Raw genomic sequence first — 16,450 nt, 5'->3', positions numbered from 1 at the left:
CCGCCCGGGACCGCCCGGGACCGCCCGGGACCGGCCGGGACCGCCCCGGACCGCCCGGGACCGCCCAGAACCGCCCCGGACCGCCCCGGACCGCCCCGGAACGCCCCGGACCGGCCCGGACTGCGCCGGACCGCCCCGGACCGCCCCGGACCGCCCCGGACCGCCCCGGATTGCCCCGGTCGGCCCCGGACCGCCCGGACCGCCCCGGACCGCCCCCGACCGCCCCGGACCGCCCCGGACCGCCCCGGACGGCCCGGACAGCCCGGGACCGCCCGGGACCGCCCGGGACCGCCCGGGACCACCCCGGACCTTCCGGGACCGCCCGGGACCGCCACGGACGGCCTGGGACCGCCCGGGACCGCCTGGGACCGCCCGGGACCGCCCGGGACCGCCCCGGGACCCGCCCGGGACCGCCCAGGACCGCCCCGGACCGCCCCGGACCGCCCGGGACTGCCCGGGACCGCCCGGGACGCCCGGGACCGCCCGGGACCGCCAGGGACCGCCCGGGACCGCCCGGACCGCCCGGGACCGCCTCGGACCGCCCCGGACCGCCCCGGACCGCCCCGGACCGCCCTGGACCGCCCCGGACCACCCCGGACCGCCCCAGGACCGCTCCGGACCGCCCGCGACAGCCCGGGACCGCCCGGGACCGCCCGGGACCGCCCGGGACCGCCCCGGACCTCCCGGGACCGCCCGGGACCGCCCCGGACCGCCCGGGACCGCCCGGGACCGCCCGGGACCGCCCGGGACCGCCCGAGACCGCCCCGGACCGCCCAGGACTGCCCAGGACCGCCCCGGACCGCCCCAGACCGCCCGGGACCGCCCGGGACCGCCCGGGACCGCCCCGGACCGCCCGAGACCGCCGCGGACCGCCCGGGACCGCCCGGGACCGCCCGGGACCGCCCGGGACCGCCCGGGACCGCCCGGGACCGCCCGGGACCGCCCGGAGCGCCCCGGACCGCCCGGGACCGCCCAAGAATTCCAGGGACCGCACGGGACCGCCCGGGACCATCCGGGACCGCCCAGGACCGCTCGGGACCGCCCGGGACCGCCCGGGACCGCCCGGGACCGCCCGGGACCGGCCGGGACCGCCCGGGACCGGCCGGACCGCCCCGGACCGGCCGGGTCCGCCCCGGACCTCCCCGGGACCGCCCGGGACCGCCCCGGACTGCCCTGGACCGCCCGGGACTGCTCCGGACCGCCCGGGACCACCCGGGACCGCCCCGGACCGCCCCGGACCGCCCGGGACCGCCAGGGACCGCCCTGGACCGCCCCGGACCACCCCGGACCGCCCCGGACCGCCCGGGACCGCCCCGGACCGCCCCAGACCGCCCGGGACCGCCCCGGACCGCCAGGGACCGCCCAGGACCGCCCGGGACCGGCCGGGACCGCCCCGGACCGCCCGGGACCGCCCCGGACTGCCCCGGACCCGCCCCGGACCGCCCGGACCGCCCCGGAACGCCCCGGACCGGCCCGGACTGCCCCGGACCGCCCCGGACCGCCCGGGACCGCCCCGGACTGCCCCGGACCGCCCCGGACCGCCCCGGACCGCCCCGGAACGCCCCGGACCGGCCCGGACTGCCCGGACCGCCCGGGACCGCCCGGGACCGCCCGGGAGCGCCCCGGACCGCCCGGGACCGCCCAAGAATTCCAGGGACCGCACGGGACCGCCCGGGACCATCCGGGACCGCCCAGGACCGCTCGGGACCGCCCGGGACCGCCCGGGACCGCCCGGGACCGCCCGGGACCGGCCGGGACCGCCCGGGACCGGCCGGGACCGCCCCGGCCGGCCGGGTCCGCCCCGGACCTCCCGGGACCGCCCGGGACCGCCCCGGACTGCCCTGGACCGCCCGGGACTGCTCCGGGACCGCCCGGGACCACCCGGGACCGCCCCGGACCGCCCCGGACCGCCCGGGACCGCCAGGGACCGCCCTGGACCGCCCCGGACCACCCCGGACCGCCCCGGACCGCCCGGGACCGCCCCGGACCGCCCCAGACCGCCCGGGACCGCCCCGGACCGCCAGGGACCGCCCAGGACCGCCCGGGACCGGCCGGGACCACCCCGGACCGCCCGGGACCGCCCCGGACTGCCCCGGACCGCCCGGACCGCCCCGGACCGCCCCGGAACGCCCCGGACCGGCCCGGACTGCCCCGGACCGCCCCGGACCGCCCCGGACCGCCCCGTTCCGCCCCGGATTGCCCCGGACGGCCCCGGACCGCCCCGGACCGCCCCGGATGGCCCGGGACCGCCCGGGACCGCCCGGGACCGCCCCGGACCGCCCAGGACCGCCCGGGACCGCCCCGGACCGCCCAGGACCGCCCAGGACCGCCCCGGACCGCCCCAGACCGCCCGGGACCGCCCGGGACCGCCCGGGACCGCCCCGGGACCGCCCCGGACCGCCCGAGACCGCCGAGGACCACCCGGGACCGCCCGGGACCGCCCGGGACCGCCCGGGACCGCCCGGGACCGCCCGGGACCGCCCGGGACCGCCCGGGAGCGCCCCGGACCGCCCGGGACCGCCCAAGAATTCCAGGGACCGCACGGGACCGCCCGGGACCATCCGGGACCGCCCAGGACCGCTCGGGACCGCCCGGGACCGCCCGGGACCGCCCGGGACCGCCCGGGACCGGCCGGGACCGCCCGGGACCGGCCGGGACCGCCCGGGACCGCCCGGGACCGCCCCAGAATGCCAGGGACCGCCCGGACCGCCCGGGACCGCCCGGGACCTACCGGTACCGCCCGGGACCGCCCGGGACCGCCCGGGACTGCCCGGGACCGCCCGGGACCGGCCGGGACCGCCCCGGACCGGCCGGGTCCGCCCCGGACCTCCCGGGACCGCCCGGGACCGCCCCGGACCGCCCCGGACCGCCCGGGACTGCTCCGGACCGCCCGGGACCACCCGGGACCGCCCCGGACCGCCCCGGACCGCCCGGGACCGCCAGGGACCGCCCCGGACCGCCCCGGACCGCCCCCGACCGCCCCGGACCGCCCGGGACCGCCCCGGACCGCCCCAGACCGCCCGGGACCGCCCCGGACCGCCAGGGACCGCCCAGGACTGCCCGGGACCGCCCGGGACCGCCCGGGACCGCCCGGGACCGGCCGGGACCGCCCCGGACCGCCCGGGACCGCCCAGGACCGCCCCGGACCGCCCCGGACCGCCCCGGAACGCCCCGGACCGGCCCGGACTGCGCCGGACCGCCCCGGACCGCCCCGGACCGCCCCGGACCGCCCCGGATTGCCCCGGTCGGCCCCGGACCGCCCCGGACCGCCCCGGACCGCCCCCGACCGCCCCGGACCGCCCCGGACCGCCCCGGACGGCCCGGGACAGCCCGGGACCGCCCGGGACCGCCCGGGACCGCCCGGGACCACCCCGGACCTTCCGGGACCGCCCGGGACCGCCCCGGACGGCCTGGGACCGCCCGGGACCGCCTGGGACCCCCGGGACCGCCCGGGACCGCCCCGGACCGCCCGGACCGCCCAGGACCGCCCCGGACCGCCCCGGACCGCCCGGGACTGCCCGGGACCGCCCGGGACCGCCCGGGACCGCCCGGGACCGCCAGGGACCGCCCGGGACCGCCCGGACCGCCCGGGACCGCCTCGGACCGCCCCGGACCGCCCCGGACCGCCCCGGACCGCCCTGGACCGCCCCGGACCACCCCGGACCGCCCCGGACCGCTCCGGACTGCCCGGGACCGCCCGGGACCGGCCGGGACCGCCCGGGACCGGCCGGGTCCGCCCCGGACCTCCCGGGACCGCCCGGGACCGCCCCGGACCGCCCCGGACCGCCCGGGACTGCTCCGGACCGCCCGGGACCACCCGGGACCGCCCCGGACCGCCCCGGACCGCCCGGGACCGCCAGGGACCGCCCCGGACCGCCCCGGACCGCCCCCGACCGCCCCGGACCGCCCGGGACCGCCCCGGACCGCCCCAGACCGCCCGGGACCGCCCCGGACCGCCAGGGACCGTCCAGGACTGCCCGGGACCGCCCGGGACCGCCCGGGACCGCCCGGGACCGGCCGGGACCGCCCCGGATTGCCCGGGACCGCCCAGGACCGCCCCGGACCGCCCCGGACCGCCCCGGAACGCCCCGGACCGGCCCGGACTGCGCCGGACCGCCCCGGACCGCCCCGGACCGCCCCGGACCGCCCCGGATTGCCCCGGTCGGCCCCGGACCGCCCCGGACCGCCCCGGACCGCCCCCGACCGCCCCGGACCGCCCCGGACCGCCCCGGACGGCCCGGGACAGCCCGGGACCGCCCGGGACCGCCCGGGACCGCCCGGGACCACCCCGGACCTTCCGGGACCGCCCGGGACCGCCCCGGACGGCCTGGGACCGCCCGGGACCGCCTGGGACCGCCCGGGACCGCCCGGGACCGCCCCGGACCGCCCGGGACCGCCCAGGACCGCCCCGGACCGCCCCGGACCGCCCGGGACTGCCCGGGACCGCCCGGGACCGCCCGGGACCGCCCGGGACCGCCAGGGACCGCCCGGGACCGCCCGGACCGCCCGGGACGGCCTCGGACCGCCCCGGACCGCCCCGGACCGCCCCGGACCGCCCTGGACCGCCCCGGACCACCCCGGACCGCCCCGGACCGCTCCGGACCGCCCGCGACAGCCCGGGACCGCCCGGGACCGCCCGGGACCGCCCGGGACCGCCCCGGACCTCCCGGGACCGCCGGGACCGCCCCGGACCGCCCGGGACCGCCCGGGACCGCCTGGGACCGCCCGGGACCGCCCGAGACCGCCCCGGACCGCCCAGGACTGCCCAGGACCGCCCCGGACCGCCCCAGACCGCCCGGGACCGCCCGGGACCGCCCGGGACCGCCCGGGACCGCCCGGACCGCCCGAGACCGCCGCGGACCGCCCGGGACCGCCCGGGACCGCCCGGGACCACCCGGGACCGCCCGGGACCGCCCGGGACCGCCCGGGAGCGCCCCGGACCGCCCGGGACCGCCCAAGAATTCCAGGGACCGCACGGGACCGCCCGGGACCATCCGGGACCGCCCAGGACCCGCTCGGGACCGCCCGGGACCGCCCGGGACCGCCCGGGACCGCCCGGGACCGGCCGGGACCGCCCGGGACCGGCCGGGACCGCCCCGGACCGGCCGGGTCCGCCCCGGACCTCCCGGGACCGCCCGGGACCGCCCCGGACTGCCCCGGACCGCCCGGGACTGCTCCGGACCGCCCGGGACCACCCGGGACCGCCCCGGACCGCCCCGGACCGCCCGGGACCGCCAGGGACCGCCCTGGACCGCCCCGGACCACCCCGGACCGCCCCGGACCGCCCGGGACCGCCCCGGACCGCCCCAGACCGCCCGGGACCGCCCGGACCGCCAGGGACCGCCCAGGACCGCCCGGGACCGTCCGGGACCGCCCCGGACCGCCCGGGACCGCCCCGGACTGCCCCGGACCGCCCCGGACCGCCCCGGACCGCCCCGGAACGCCCCGGACCGGCCCGGACTGCCCCGGACCGCCCCGGACCGCCCCGGACCGCCCCGGACCGCCCCGGATTGCCCCGGACGGCCCCGGACCGCCCCGGACCGCCCCAGATGGCCGGGACCGCCCGGGACCGCCCGGGACCGCCCCGGACCGCCCAGGACCGCCCGGGACCGCCCCGGACCGCCCAGGACCGCCCAGGACCGCCCCGGACCGCCCCAGACCGCCCGGGACCGCCGGGACCGCCCGGGACCGCCCGGGACCGCCCCGGACCGCCCGAGACCGCCGCGGACCGCCCGGGACCGCCCGGGACCGCCCGGGACCGCCCGGGACCGCCCGGGACCGCCCGGGACCGCCCGGGACCGCCCGGGACCGCCCGGGAGCGCACCGGACCGCCCGGGACCGCCCAAGAATTCCAGGGACCGCACGGGACCGCCGGGGACCATCCGGGACCGCCCAGGACCGCTCGGGACCGCCCGGGACCGCCCGGGACCGCCCGGGACCGCCCGGGACCGGCCGGGATCGCCCGGGACCGGCCGGGACCGCCCCGGACCGGCCGGGTCCGCCCCGGACCTCCCGGGACCGCCCGGGACCGCCCCGGACTGCCCCGGACCGCCCGGGACTGCTCCGGACCGCCCGGGACCACCCGGGACCGCCCGGACCGCCCCGGACCGCCCGGGGACCGCCAGGGACCGCCCTGGACCGCCCCGGACCGCCCCGGACCGCCCCGGACCGCCCGGGACCGCCCCGGACCGCCCCAGACCGCCCGGGACCGCCCCGGACCGCCAGGGACCGCCCAGGGACCGCCCGGGACCGGCCGGGACCGCCCCGGACCGCCCGGGACCGCCCCGGACTGCCCCGGACCGCCCCGGACCGCCCCGGACCGCCCCGGAACGCCCCGGACCGGCCCGGACTGCCCGGACCGCCCCGGACCGCCCCGGACCGCCCCGGACCGCCCCGGATTGCCCCGGACGGCCCCGGACCGCCCCGGACCGCCCCGGATGGCCCGGGACCGCCCGGGACCGCCCGGGACCGCCCCGGACCGCCCAGGACCGCCCGGGACCGCCCGGGACCGCCCGGAAACGCCCCGGACCGCCCGGGACCGCCGGCGGACCGCCCGGGACCGCCCGGGACCGCCCGGGACCACCCGGGAGCGCCCGGGACCGCCCGGGACCGCCCCAGAATGCCAGGGACCGCCTGGGACCGCCCGGGACCGCCTGGGACCGACCGGTACCGCCCGGGACCGACCGGGACCGCCCGGGACCGCCCTGGACCGTCCGGGACCGCCCGGAACCGCCCGGGACCGCCCGGGACTGCCCCGGACCGCCTGGGACCGCCCGGGACCGCCCAGGACCGCCCGGGACCGCCCGGGACCGCCCGGGACCGCCCGGGACCGCCCCAGAATGCCAGGGACCGCCCGGGACCGCCCTGGACCGCCCGGGACCTACCGGTACCGCCCGGGACCGCCCGGGACCGCCCGGGACTGCCCGGGGACCGCCCGGGACCGCCCGGAACCGCCCCGGACCGCCCGGGACCACCCTGGACCGCCCGGGACCGCCCGGACCGCCCGGGACCGCCCCAGACCGCCAGGAAACGCCCGGGACCGCCCGGGACCGCCCGGGACCGCCCGGGACCGCCCGGGACTGCCCGGGACCACCCGGGACCGCCTGAGACCACCCGGGACCGCCCAGGACCGCCCGGGACCGCCCGGGACTGCCCGGGACCGCCCCGGACCGCCCGGGACCGCCCGGGACTGCCCGGGACCGCCCGGGACCGCCCGGGACCGCCCCGGACCGCCCCCGGACCGCCGCGGACCGTCCCGGACTGCCCGGGACCGCCCGGGACTGCCCCGGACCGCCCCGGACCGCCCCGGACGGCCCTGGACCGCGCTGGACCGCCCCGGACCGCCCCGGACCGCCCCGGACCGCCCCGGACCGCCCCGGACCGCCCGGGACAGCCCGGGACCGCCCGGGACCGCCCGGGACCGCCCTGGACCGCCCGGGACCACCCCGGACCTTCCGGGACCGCCCGGGACCGCCCCGGACCGCCCGGGACCGCCCGGGACCGCCGGGACCGCCCGGGACCGCCCGGGACCGCCCCGGACCGCCCGGGACCGCCCAGGGACCGCCCCGGACCGCCCCGGACCGCCCGGGACCGCCCGGACCGCCCGGGACCGCCCGGGACCGCCCGGGACCGCCCGGGACCGCCAGGGACCGCCCGGGACCGCCCGGACCGCCCGGGACCGCCCCGGACCGCCCCGGACCGCCCCGGACCGCCCCGGACCACCCCGGACCGCCCCGGACCGCCCCGGACCGCCCGGGACAGCCCGGAACCGCCCGGGACCGCCCGGGACCGCCCGGGACCGCCCCGGACCGCCTGGGACCGCCCAGGACCGCCCCGGACCGCCCCGGACCGCCCGGGACCGCCTGGGACCGCCCGGGACCGCCCGGGACCGCCCCGGACCGCCCGAGACCGCCGCGGACCGCCCGGGACCGCCCGGGACCGCCCGGGACCGCCCGGGACCGCCCGGGACCGCCCGGGACCGCCCGGAGCGCCCCGGACCGCCCGGGACCGCCCGGGAGCGCCCCGGACCGGCCCGGGACCGCCCAAGAATTCCAGGGACCGCACGGGACCGCCCGGGACCATCCGGGACCGCCCAGGACCGCTCGGGACCGCCCGGGACCGCCCGGGACCGCCCAGGACCGCCCGGGACCGGCCGGGACCGCCCGGGACCGGCCGGGACCGCCCCGGACCGGCCGGGTCCGCCCCGGACCTCCCGGGACCGCCCGGGACCGCCCCGGACTGCCCCGGACCGCCCGGGACTGCTCCGGACCGCCCGGGACCACCCGGGACCGCCCCGGACCGCCCCGGACCGCCCGGGACCGCCAGGGACCGCCCTGGACCGCCCCGGACCGCCCCGGACCGCCCCGGACCGCCCGGGACCGCCCCAGACCGCCCCAGACCGCCCGGGACCGCCCCGGACCGCCAGGGACCGCCCAGGACCGCCGGGACCGGCCGGGACCGCCCCGGACCGCCCGGGACCGCCCCGGACTGCCCCGGACCGCCCCGGACCGCCCCGGACCGCCCCGGAATGCCCCGGACCGGCCCGGACTGCCCCGGACCGCCCCGGACCGCCCCGGACCGCCCCGGATGCCCCGGACGGCCCCGGACCGCCCCGGACCGCCCCGGATGGCCCGGGACCGCCCGGGACCGCCCGGGACCGCCCCGGACCGCCCAGGACCGCCCGGGACCGCCCGGGACCGCCCGGAAACGCCCCGGACCGCCCGGGACCGCCGCGGACCGCCCGGGACCGCCCGGGACCGCCCGGGACCACCCGGGAGCGCCCGGGACCGCCCGGGACCGCCCCAGAATGCCAGGGACCGCCTGGGACCGCCCGGGACCGCCTGGGACCGACCGGTACCGCCCGGGACCGACCGGGACCGCCCGGGATCGCCCTGGACCGTCCGGGACCGCCCGGGACCGCCCGGGACCGCCCGGGACTGCCCCGGACCGCCTGGGACCGCCCGGGACCGCCCGGGACCGCCCGGGACCGCCCGGGACCGCCCGGGACCGCCCGGGACCGCCCCAGAATGCCAGGGACCGCCCGGGACCACCTGGACCGCCCGGGACCTACCGGTACCGCCCGGGACCGCCCGGGACCGCCCGGGACTGCCCGGGACCGCCCGGGACCGCCCGGAACCGCCCGGACCGCCCGGGACCACCCTGGACCGCCCGGGACCGCCCCGGACCCGCCCGGGACCGCCCAGACCGCCCGGAACCGCCCGGGACCGCCCGGGACCGCCCGGGACCGCCCGGGACCGCCCGGGACTGCCCGGGACCACCCGGGACCGCCTGAGACCACCCGGGACCGCCCAGGACCGCCCGGGACCGCCCGGGACCTGCCCGGGACCGCCCCGGACCGCCCGGGACCGCCCGGGACTGCCCGGGACCGCCCGGGACCTCCCGGGACCGCCCCGGACCGCCCCGGACCGCCGCGGACCGCCCCGGACCGCCCGGGACCGCCCGGGACCACCCCGGACCTCCGGGACCGCCCGGGACCACCCCGGACCGCCCGGGACCGCCCGGGACCGCCTGGGACCGCCCGGGACCGCCCGGGACCGCCCCGGACCGCCCGGGACCGCCCAGGACCGCCCCGGACCGCCCCGGACCGCCCGGGACCGCCCGGGACCGCCCGGGACCGCCCGGGACCGCCAGGGACCGCCCGGGACCGCCCGGACCGCCGGGGACCGCCCCGGACCGCCCCGGACCGCCCCGGACCGCCCCGGACCGCCCGGACCACCCCGGACCGCCCGGACCGCCCCGGACCGCCCGGGACAGCCCGGAACCGCCCGGGACCGCCCGGGACCGCCCGGGACCGCCCCGGACCTCCCGGGACCGCCCGGGACCGCCCGGGACCGCCGGGGACCGCCCGGGACCGCCCGGGACCGCCCGGGACCGCCCGGGACCGCCCGGACCGCCTGGGACCGCCCAGGACCGCCCCGGACCGCCCCGGACCGCCCGGGACCGCCCGGGACCGCCCGGGACTGCCCGGGACCGCCCCGGACCGCCCGAGACCGCCGCGGACCGCCCGGGACCGCCCGGGACCGCCCGGGACCGCCCGGGACCGCCCGGGACCGCCCGGGACCGCCCGGGAGCGCCCCGGACCGCCCGGGACCGCCCAAGAATTCCAGGGACTGCACGGGACCGCCCAGGACCATCCGGGACCGCCCGGGACCGCTCGGGACCGCCCGGGACCGCCCGGGACCGCCCGGGACCGCCCGGGACCGGCCGGGACCGCCCGGGACCGGCCGGGACCGCCCCGGACCGGCCGGGTCCGCCCCGGACCTCCCGGGACCGCCCGGGACCGCCCCGGACCGCCCCGGACCGCCCGGGACTGCTCCGGACCGCCCGGGACTACCCGGAACCGCCCCGGACCGACCCGGACCGCCCGGGACCGCCAGGGACCGCCCCGGACCGCCCCGGACCGCCCCGGACCGCCCGGGACCGCCCGGGACCGCCCGGGGACCGCCCGGGACCGCCCGGGACCGCCCCAGAATGCCAGGGACCGCCCGGGACCACCCTGGACCGCCCGGGACCTACCGGTACCGCCCGGGACCGCCCGGGACCGCCCGGGACTGCCCGGGACCGCCCGGGGACCGCCCGGAACCGCCCCGGACCGCCCGGGACCACCCTGGACCGCCCGGGACCGCCCCGGACCGCCCGGGACCGCCCCAGACCGCCCGGAACCGCCCGGGACCGCCCGGGACCGCCCGGGACCGCCCGGGACCGCCCGGGACTGCCCGGGACCACCCGGGACCGCCTGAGACCACCCGGGACCGCCCAGGACCGCCCGGGACCGCCCGGGACTGCCCGGGACCGCCCCGGACCGCCCGGGACCGCCCGGGACTGCCCGGGACCGCCCGGGACCGCCCGGGACCGCCCCGGACCGCCCCGGACCGCGCGGACCGCCCCGGACCGCCCGGGACCGCCCGGGACTGCCCGGACCGCCCCGGACCGCCCCGGACGGCCCTGGACCGCGCCGGACCGCCCCGGACCGCCCCGGACCGCCCCGGACCGCCCCCGGACCGCCCCGGACCGCCCCGACCGCCCGGGACAGCCCGGGACCGCCCGGGACCGCCCGGGACCGCCCGGGACCGCCCGGGACCACCCCGGACCTTCCGGGACCGCCCGGGACCACCCCGGACCGCCCGGGACCGCCCGGGACCGCCTGGGACCGCCCGGGACCGCCCGGGACCGCCCCGGACCGCCCGGGACCGCCCAGGACCGCCCCGGACCGCCCCGGACCGCCCGGGACCGCCCGGGACCGCCCGGGACCGCCCGGGACCGCCAGGGACCGCCCGGGACCGCCCGGACCGCCGGGGACCGCCCCGGACCGCCCCGGACCGCCCCGGACCGCCCCGGACCGCCCCGGACCACCCCGGACCGCCCCGGACCGCCCCGGACCGCCCGGGACAGCCCGGAACCGCCCGGGACCGCCCGGGACCGCCCGGGACCGCCCCGGACCTCCCGGGACCGCCCGGGACCGCCCCGGACCGCCGGGGACCGCCCGGGACCGCCCGGGACCGCCCGGGACCGCCCGGGACCGCCCCGGACCGCCTGGGACCGCCCAGGACGCCCCGGACCGCCCCGGACCGCCCGGGACCGCCCGGGACCGCCCGGGACTGCCCGGGACCGCCCGGACCGCCCGAGACCGCCGCGGACCGCCCGGGACCGCCCGGGACCGCCCGGGACCGCCCGGGACCGCCCGGGACCGCCCGGGACCGCCCGGGACCGCCCGGGAGCGCCCCGGACCGCCCGGACCGCCCAAGAATTCCAGGGACCTGCACGGACCGCCCAGGACCATCCGGGAACGCCCGGAACGCCCGGGACCGCCTCGGGACCGCCCGGGACCGCCCGGGACCGCCCGGGACCGCCCGGGACCGGCCTGGACCGCCCGGGACCGGCCGGGACCGCCCCGGACCGGCCGGGTCCGCCCCGGACCTCCCGGGACCGCCCGGGACCGCCCCGGACCGCCCCGGACCGCCCGGGACTGCTCCGGACCGCCCGGGACTACCCGGAACCGCCCCGGACCGACCCGGACCGCCCGGGACCGCCAGGGACCGCCCCGGACCGCCCCGGACCGCCCCGGACCGCCCGGGACCGCCCCGGATCGCCCCGGACCGCCCCAGACCGCCCGGGACCACCCGAGACCGCCAGGGACCGCCCAGGACCGCCCCGGACCCGCCCGGGACCGCCCGGGACCGCCCGGGACCGGCCGGGACCGCCCGGACGGCCCGGGACCGCCCAGGACCGCCGCGGACCGCCCCGGATGGCCCCGGACCGCCCCGGACCGCCCCGGAACGCCCCGGACCGCCCCGGACTGCCCCGGACCGCCCCGGACCGCTCCGGACCGCCCCGGACCGCCCCGGATCGCCCCGGACCGCCCCGGACCGCCCCGGACGGCCCGGGACAGCCCGGGACCGCCCGGGGACCGCCTGGGACCGCCCGGGACCGCCCCGGACCTCCCCGGGACCGCCCGGGACCACCCCGGACCGCCCGGGACCGCCCGGGACCGCCCCGGGACCGCCCCGGACCGCCCGGGACCGCCCGGGACCGCCCGGGGACCGCCCGGGAACGCCCCGGACCGCCCGGGGACCGCCGCGGACCGCCCGGGACCGCCCGGGACCGCCCGGGACCGCCCGGGACCACCCGGGACCGCCCCAGAATGCCAGGGACCGCCTGGGACCGCCCGGGACCGCCTGGGACCGACCGGTACCGCCCGGGACCGACCGGGACCGCCCGGCACCGCCCGAGACCGTCCGGGACCGCCCGGGACCGCCCGGGACCGCCCGGGACCGCCCCGGACCGCCTGGGACCGCCCGGGTCCGCCCAGGACCGCCCGGGATCGCCCGGGACCGCCCGGGACCGCCCCCGGGACCGCCCCAGAATGCCAGGGACCGCCCGGGACCGCCCGGGACCGCCCGGGACCTACCGGTACCGCCCGGGACCGCCCGGGACCGCCCGGGACTGCCCGGGACCGCCCGGGACCGCCCGGAACCGCCCCGGACCGCCCGGGACCACCCGGACAGCCCGGGACCGCCCCGGACCGCCTGGGACCTCCCCAGACCGCCCGGAACCGCCCGGGACCGCCCGGGACTGCCCGGGACCGCCCGGGACTGCCCGGGACCACCCGGGACCGCCTGAGACCACCCGGGACCGCCCGGGACCGCCCGGGACCGCCCCGGGACCGCCCGGGACCGCCCCGGACCGCCTGGGACTGCCCGGGACTGCCCGGGACCGCCCGGGACCGCCCGGGACCGCCCCGGATTGCCCCGGACCGCCGCGGACCGCCCCGGACCGCCCGGGACCGCCCGGGACTGCCCCGGACCGCCCCGGACCGCCCCGGACCGCCCTGGACCGCCCCGGACCGCCCCGGACCGCCCCGGACCGCCCCGGACCGCCCCGGACCGCCCCGGACCGCCCGGGACAGCCCGGGACCGCCCGGGACCGCCCGGGACCGCCCGGGACCACCCGGACCTTCCGGGACCGCCCGGGACCGCCCCGGACCGCCTGGGACCGCCCGGGACCGCCTGGGACCGCCCGGGACCGCCCGGGACCGCCCCGGACCGCCCGGGACCGCCCAGGACCGCCCCGGACCGCCCGGGACCACCCCGGACCGCCCGGGACCGCCCCGGACCGCCTGGGACCTCCCCAGACCGCCCGGCACCGCCCGGGACCGCCCGGGACCGCCCGGGACCACCCCGGGACTGCCCGGGACCACCCGGGACCGCCTGAGACCACCCGGGACCGCCCGGGACCGCCCGGGACCGCCCGGGACCGCCCGGGACCGCCCCGGACCGCCTGGGACCGCCCGGGACTGCCCGGGACCGCCCGGGACCGCCCGGGACCGCCCCGGACCGCCCCGGACCGCCGCGGACCGCCCCGGACCGCCCGGGACCGCCCGGGACTGCCCCGGACCGCCCCGGACCGCCCCGGACCGCCCTGGACCGCCCCGGACCGCCCCGGACCGCCCCGGACCGCCCCGGACCGCCCCGGACCGCCCCGGACCGCCCGGGACAGCCGGGACCGCCCGGGACCGCCCGGGACCGCCCGGGACCACCCCGGACCTTCCGGGACCGCCCGGGACCGCCCCGGACCGCCTGGGACCGCCCGGGACCGCCTGGGACCGCCCGGGACCGGCCGGGACCGCCCCGGACCGCCCGGGACCGCCCAGGACCGCCCGGACCGCCCCGGACCGCCCGGGACTGCCCGGGACCGCCCGGGACCGCCCGGGACCGCCAGGGACCGCCCGGGACCGCCCGGACCGCCCCAGGACCGCCTCGGACCGCCCCGGACTGCCCCGGACCGCCCCGGACCGCCCCGGACCGCCCCGGACCACCCCGGACCGCCCCGGACCGCCCCGGACCGCCCGCGACAGCCCGGGACCGCCCGGGACCGCCCGGGACCGCCCGGGACCGCCCCGGACCACCCGGGACCGCCCGGGACCGCCCCGGACCGCCCGGGACCGCCCGGGACCGCCCGGGACCGCCCGGGACCGCCCGAGACCGCCCCGGACCACCCGGGACCGCCCAGGACCGCCCCGGACCGCCCCAGACCGCCCGGGACCGCCCGGGACCGCCCGGGACCGCCCGGGACCGCCCCGGACCGCCCGAGACCGCCGCGGACCGCCCGGGACCGCCCGGGACCGCCCGGGACCGCCCGGGACCGCCCGGGACCGCCCGGGAGCGCCCCGGACCGCCCCGGACCGCCGCGGACCGCCCCGGACCGCCCGGGACCGCCCGGGACTGCCCCGGACCGCCCCGGACCGCCCCGGACGGCCCTGGACCGCGCCGGACCGCCCCGGACCGCCCCGGACCGCCCCGGACCGCCCCGGACCGCCCCAGACCGCCCGGGACAGCCCGGGACCGCCCGGGACCGCCCGGGACCGCCCGGGACCGCCCGGGACCACCCCGGACCTTCCGGGACCGCCCGGGACCGCCCCGGACCGCCCGGGAATGCCCGGGACCGCCTGGGACCGCCCGGGACCGCCCGGGACCGCCCGGGACGCCCCGGACCGCCCGGGACCGCCCAGGACCGCCCCGGACCGCCCCGGACCGCCCGGGACCGCCCCGGACCGCCCCGGACCGCCCCGGACCTCCCCGGACCGCCCCGGACCACCCCGGACCGCCCCGGACAGCCCCGGGACCGCCCGGGACAGCCCGGAACCGCCCGGGACCGCCCGGGACCGCCCAGGACCGCCCCGGACCTCCCGGGACCGCCCGGGACCGCCCCGGACCGCCGGGGACCGCCCGGGACCGCCCGGGACCGCCCGGGACCGCCCGGGACCGCCCCGGACCGCCAGGGACCGCCCAGGACCGCCCCCGGACCGCCCCGGACCGCCCGGGACCGCCCGGGACCGCCCGGGACCGCCCGGGACCGCCCCGGACCGCCCGAGACCGCCGCGGACCGCCCGGGACCGCCCGGGACCGCCCGGGACCGCCCGGGACCGCCCGGGACCGCCCGGAAGCGCCCCGGACCGCCCGGGACCGCCCAAGAATTCCAGGGACCGCACGGGACCGCCCAGGACCATCTGGGACCGCCCGGGACCGCTCGGGACCGCCCGGGACCGCCCGGACCGCCCGGGACCGCCCGGGACCGGCCGGGACCGCCCGGGACCGGCCGGGACCGCCCCGGACCGGCCGGGTCCGCCCCGGACCTCCCGGGACCGCCCGGGACCGCCCCGGACCGCCCCGGACCGCCCGGGACTGCTTCGGACCGCCCGGGACTACCCGGGACCGCCCCGGACCGACCCGGACCGCCCGGGACCGCCAGGGACTGCCCCGGACCGCCCCGGACCGCCCCGGACCGCCCGGGACTGCCCCGGACCGCCCAGACCGCCCGGGACCACCCCGGACCGCCAGGGACCGCCCAGGACCGCCCGGGACCGCCCGGGACCGCCCGGGACCGCCCGGGACCGGCCGGGACCGCCCCGGACGGCCCGGGACCGCCCGGGACCGCCCCGGACCGCCCCGGACCGCCCCGGACCGCCCCGGACCGCCCCGGAACACCCCGGACCGGCCCGGACAGCCCGGGACCGCCCGGGACCGCCTGGGACCGCCCGGGACCGCCCCGGATCGCCCGGGACCGCCCGGGACCACCCCGGACCGCCCGGGACCGCCCGGGACCGCCCCGGACCGCCCCGGACCGCCCGGGACCGCCCGGGACCGCCCGGGACCGCCCGGGAACGCCCCGGACCGCCCGGGACCGCCGCGGACCGCCCGGGACCGCCCGGGACCGCCCGGGACCGCCCGGGACCGCCCGGGACCGCCCCAGAATGCCAGGGACCGCCTGGGACCGCCCGGGACCGCCTGGGACCGACCGGTACCGCCCGGGACCGACCGGACCGCCCGGCACCGCCCGAGACCGTCCGGGACCGCCCGGGACCGCCCGGGACCGCCCGGGACCGCCCCGGACCGCCTGGGACCACCCGGGACCGCCCAGGACCGCCCGAGAT

Source organism: Petromyzon marinus, chromosome 49 (genome assembly GCF_048934315.1).
Source record: "Petromyzon marinus isolate PM22_M1 ecotype Great Lakes invasive population chromosome 49, UKy_Petmar_22M1.pri1.0, whole genome shotgun sequence".
Taxonomy (NCBI): domain Eukaryota; kingdom Metazoa; phylum Chordata; class Hyperoartia; order Petromyzontiformes; family Petromyzontidae; genus Petromyzon; species Petromyzon marinus.
Note: the sequence above shows the minus strand (reverse complement) of the source record.